This window comes from Palaemon carinicauda, chromosome 14, assembly GCF_036898095.1.
Source record: "Palaemon carinicauda isolate YSFRI2023 chromosome 14, ASM3689809v2, whole genome shotgun sequence".
In the NCBI taxonomy this organism is placed as follows: domain Eukaryota; kingdom Metazoa; phylum Arthropoda; class Malacostraca; order Decapoda; family Palaemonidae; genus Palaemon; species Palaemon carinicauda.
In genome coordinates, this window is record NC_090738.1 from 124692985 (window position 1) to 124697559 (window position 4575).

The 4575-nt window shown below is 35.4% G+C and overlaps 1 protein-coding gene across 2 annotated transcripts in view; it reads right to left on the bottom strand.

Moving 5' to 3' along the window:
• LOC137653739 (E3 ubiquitin-protein ligase TTC3-like) overlaps nucleotides 1–3958 on the bottom strand; it is a 167113-nt gene extending 163155 nt beyond the window's left edge. For both annotated transcript variants that reach the window (XM_068387359.1, XM_068387358.1), the window contains exon 1: nucleotides 3595–3958. The gene's annotated coding sequence lies outside the window, so the exon portion shown is untranslated. The remainder of the gene's footprint in view (nucleotides 1–3594) is intronic.
• Nucleotides 3959–4575: the final 617 nt, after the last annotated feature.

Consider the following 4575-nt stretch of genomic DNA (forward strand, 5'->3'; position numbering starts at 1 on the left):
GAGGAAAGAAAATAAGGAAAAACTAAATATTTTAAAAACAGTAACATTTGAATGAATATTTCCAATATTAACTATGAAAACCTTAACAAATCAAGAGGAAGAGAAATGAGATAGAATAGTGTGCCCGAGTGTACCCTCAAGCAAGAGAACTCTAACCCAAGACAATGGAAGACCATGGTACAGAGGCTATGGCACTACCAAAGACTGGAGAACAATGGTTTAATTTTTTGGAGTGTCCTCCTAGAAGAGCTGCTTACCGTAGCTAAAGAGTCTCTCCTACCCTTACCAAGAGGAAAGTAGCCACTGGATATGTAATTTATAAATTTTCATTGGTAAACAATGAGTATATATGAAGGAAAATACAGCAGTATTAGTTGCGTTATATATCTATGTATGAAGCTCACCAGCAGCACGTTGAAATTTCGCTATACGTGACATGTTATTTTGTACACGCACTCTAGTAATTTCTGCAACTTTATATTTTTCAACTCAGCATTCCAATTTTCACCAACATATCCGCTATTCTATCCACCTATAAAAAAACTTCTATTCCACATCTATCCACATATCACCAATTGATTATTTCCCACTTCAGTTCTCATTTCTTTCATTTGTATAAATCATCAACACTTCATTTCGACAAAGGAGATTTGGCCAAACATTCCCGGCGTAGATTCATATTTTGACTTCCGTAGATAAAATGCAAATCAGCGTTAGTTTGATGCAGCATTTATTTACGTATATCACTCATTCTAAAATAGATTTATTATCATATTTCCCCTCTGTGGCTTTGTTTTCTCTAAGAATTACGAGTTACAGATTTCCATAATCTATCATAGGTTTCCGACGACTGTACTTCGAACTCCTAAGTTCTTCATTCACCAAATCTCTCCTCTTATTATCATACCAAAAGCTTTCACATATTTCCTCTTTACTTGACACCTTTATAATACTATTTCATGATGACACAAACCTTCACCTTAGGATTTTGACCAAAACCATTTACGTACATATCTGTATATGTAATACTTTCTTTTCACATTCGCTGTTCATTATCAAAGTCAGTTATATTTTGAACCCTTCCTTCCTTATATATATATATATATATATATATATATATATATATATATATATATATATATATATATATATATATATATATATATATATATATATATATATATAAGGGGGTTAGGCCTACGGTTGCGGAGAAAGTATATATATAAAGAAATAATCGGCGTCTTAATTTTGAGGAGGAAGGATTCAAAATGTAACTAACTTTGATAATGACCAGCGAAAGTGAAAAGAAAATATTACATTTACATATATGTATGAAAATGGTGTGTGTGTGTGTGTGTGTGTGTGTGTGTGTGTGTTTGGGTGAAAGTGATGGATGAAATGTTGTGGGGCAAAAAAAAAATGGATGGATATCGTAACGTACTTGTTGAATTTAAAGTTAAAATAAATCTAATAATAATAAAAAAGTTAAACATATCAATGAGTAATTAGCCTAAATAAGCGACAGATGAAAGGGATTTATCACTCAATGGCACTCGAACAATGTTACAACTAAATTTAGGGGAAATGAGCAATAATAATTATGGGTGATGTCATGCCTATATAGTGCGCGTATATACACATACACACTTATGGAGGCGTGCGAGGAAATTGGGCGAACTACTACCACTCTCTTATCCATCCTGATCCTTTGGCCTCTCCTAATGGTTTCTCCATTGAGAGATAAAAAAAACTTAGGCCTACCATTACACTTCCAACACGTAATGTAATAGGCCTACCATTACACTTCCAACACGTAATGTAATAGGCCTACCATTACACTTCCAACACGTAATGTAATATATTCAATGTTATATCGTATATGAGTTTGGTGTCCGATGTTGTAACGTCCCCGACTAGTGAACGCCAGACTGCGGTTCGAGTACCGCTCAAACTCGTTAGTTTGGTCGCTGCAACCTCACCATCCTTGTGTGCTAAGGATGGGGTGTTTGGGGGGAGCCTATAGGTCTATCTGCTGAGTCCTCAGCAACCATTGCCTGGCCCATTTTGGTCCTAGCTTGGGTGAAGAGGGGGCTTGAGCGCTGATCATATGTATTGTATATGGTCAGTCTCTAGGGCATTGTCCTGCTCAATAAGACAATGTCACTGTCCTTTGCCTCTGCCATTCATGAGTGGCCTTGAAATCTTTAAACGTCTTTCACAACTACAACAACAACATATGCAGCCGTTTCTAGTCCAATGTAGGACAAAGGCCTCAGACATGTCAATTCAGTTTTCATCACCAAGCTGGCCACTGTGGATTTGCGATGGTGGGAGACTCGTTTGATCGCTCACAGCAAACAAACCAAGTATGGATGGCCATAACTATAGTCCATTTCTTTTAGCGAGTCATATTTGCACCGACTCGCAGGGGTGCCCTTTTAGCTCGGAAAATTTTCCTGATCGCTGATTGGTTGGACAAGATGACTCTGACCAATTAGCGATCAGAAAACTTTTCCGAGCTAAAAGGGCACCGTTGCGAGTCGGTGCAAATATGACTCGCTAAAAGCAATGGACTATAGTATAGCTTTGCTGATCATGGCGATACATAAACCCTTTCACTACGTTAAGGTATCCCAACTCCGTCCTAATCTCACTACAAATAATCCATACTAAAATCATAGCAATAAATAGAAAAAATAATACACGAGTGTTATTCCCGAATTAGATAAATATTTCTTAAAAATACGAAAGTGAGGGAATATATTTGGTCTCATGCGATTTCACAACGACACCCCAATCAATAGTTTCCAGGAGACTTAAAATACAGCGCTGTAACTTCTACAGTTAGTTATAGATCGCAGAGGGATACAAAGGAATACACTCACAGAAAAAAGTTAGATTAAATTGTTTTAAGAGGTCTCTCTCTCTCTCTCTCTCTCTCTCTCTCTCTCTCTCTCTCTCTCTCTCTCTCTCTCAACACGCACCCCCACACACATACTGCAATATATATATATATATATATATATATATATATATATATATATATATATATATATATATATATATATATATATATATATATATATATATATATATAGTTATAAATGTCCCTTAATAAAGGCGACACATGGAGGGTAAAATTTCTTACACACACACACACACACACACACACACACATATATATATATATATATATATATATATATATATATATATATATATATATATATATATATATATATATAATTAGTTGTGTGTATGCGTATAACACAACAGCAATGGGTCTATCAAAATAATTTCAGCATGAGCAATAAATAGAATAATAAAAAATGAATTGTCAACTGAAATCATATAACAACTTCAACGGTTACAGGTTTCAGGACTTTCAGACGCTGCCATCGATTACCTTTGAATAGAGGTTGTATATAACAAGGTCAGTTGTATACGTATGGCGATAAGCAAATTTGAAAATTCATCCGCTATCCATATTCATATGTATACGTATAGATTATAATTCAATGTATTTTTCAGACACTTCTATTAATTTTTGTTTAACGCAAGATATTGGAAAAATTATTCTTAAGTTTATCCTACCTTGTTTTCACAGACGTTGCGCTATTAAGCTTCGTATGACACTGATTGAAGAATTGCACTTGCAAGTTGAACTGCAACGTTGATGTTCAACATTACACCACGTCACACAAGTCACGTGACCACGTCACTACTAGAGTCTTGAGGAAGTTGAGGTGTTCGTAAACTTGTCCGGTACAAGTTTGGGAATTAATATTTCCGTCTTTGTCAAGTTAATATATCGATACTTACGACATCACACCCAGAAAGGCATTTTGTCCGTAAACTGGCAGTTAATGATAAATAACTTTTACGTTCAGTGGTAATGCAATATAACGTTCTATTGACTTTTTTCTTGATCTACCTGAACTCACTTTACCCTTAGAGACTAGAACGGCCCATGCAACAGGGTTGGTCTCATATCGTAACAAACGATAGGTTAACCGCTGACGCAAGCGTGCAATAAGTAATTATCTTGTTATGAGCTAAGATATATATCTTATCAGATATTGTTTTCAGTGCATTCGCGCTGTGTGATATAAAGATTAAAATTATATCAAAAATATGCAGTTCGGAAACCGAGTTATCGATTTAAGTAGACGGGGAACGTAACGGCCGATGAATTGCTGAATACGAAAGCGTCTAAAACAAAGGCAAACGAAGGAGAATTGAACAGGATTTGAATTTTACTCTCGGCATGTTGTGGTAACTTCTGACAGTCTACTTAGTCTACTGTTACAGGCGTTTCATATAAGGGATTTTTTAACACACACACACACACACACACACACACACACACACACTGGCTTTACATCAAGATTAGGCTGGCTTTACATCAAGATTAGTTATCAACGCGAACAAAAGAAAAACAAAAAAAGCTCCACTAACCCCACCAGTATATTTGCAGAAATGTAAAGAATATAATTCAGAGAAACCGAACAGCGGTAATTTTTATGATATCAAATTGCTTTAATAATCAAAATGAATTATCTTATCGCTTATCTT